Source organism: Pygoscelis adeliae, unplaced genomic scaffold (assembly GCF_000699105.1).
Source record: "Pygoscelis adeliae isolate BGI_AS28 unplaced genomic scaffold, ASM69910v1 Scaffold28, whole genome shotgun sequence".
Lineage (NCBI taxonomy): Eukaryota > Metazoa > Chordata > Aves > Sphenisciformes > Spheniscidae > Pygoscelis > Pygoscelis adeliae.
The window spans coordinates 47,641-48,168 of record NW_008825298.1 but is presented as its reverse complement, the minus strand read 5'-3'; the positions used below and the strand labels follow the sequence as shown (position 1 = coordinate 48,168).

General features: G+C 60.8%; 1 protein-coding gene across 1 annotated transcript in view; it reads left to right on the top strand.

The window, feature by feature from the left end:
• UNC13A (unc-13 homolog A (C. elegans)) overlaps positions 1-528 on the top strand; it is a gene marked incomplete at its 5' end in the record, with an annotated part of 30,918 nt that overhangs the window by 21,069 nt on the left and 9,321 nt on the right. The window lies entirely within an intron of this gene.

Genomic DNA, 528 nt, shown 5'->3' with positions numbered 1-528 from the left:
GATGGGGGGGGCACGTCACCACAGCAGGGCTGAACTCTTCCTTGCTCACGGGCTGAACAGGCTCTAGGGGAGCAGAGCAAAGCCCAGGGAATGGTCCCTCCTCAGAGGGAGGTTGCCTACAGGCTTCAAGGCTCTGTATCGTATCGCTGTGTGTCTGTCCTCCTCGCACGTAGCCATGCACCCCGAAGCTTCCCAGGGTGGCTATTCCCTTGGGGTCAGGCAGGGAAGGGTGACACCAAGGGCTCTGAGCCAGCTACACATCTGTCACTCTGGGTGGCTTTTGTCACTGTCACAAAGCTGGGCTCAGGCTCTTACTTGGAGTCCCTGGAGCCGCTGCCTGCTGTGTCACCTTTCTGGGGCCGTGGGGCTCCTCGTGCTGTGTCTGTAAGGGACAGCACATTGGTGACCTGTCAGCCCTCAGTGGTGCCACCTCACTGGCACCACTTGTCACAGCCCAGAGCCCGGCTCAGGTCAGCCCTGTATCGCTCCCGGCCAGGTTCGCACACCCTTGGCCAAAGGTGGCCAAAT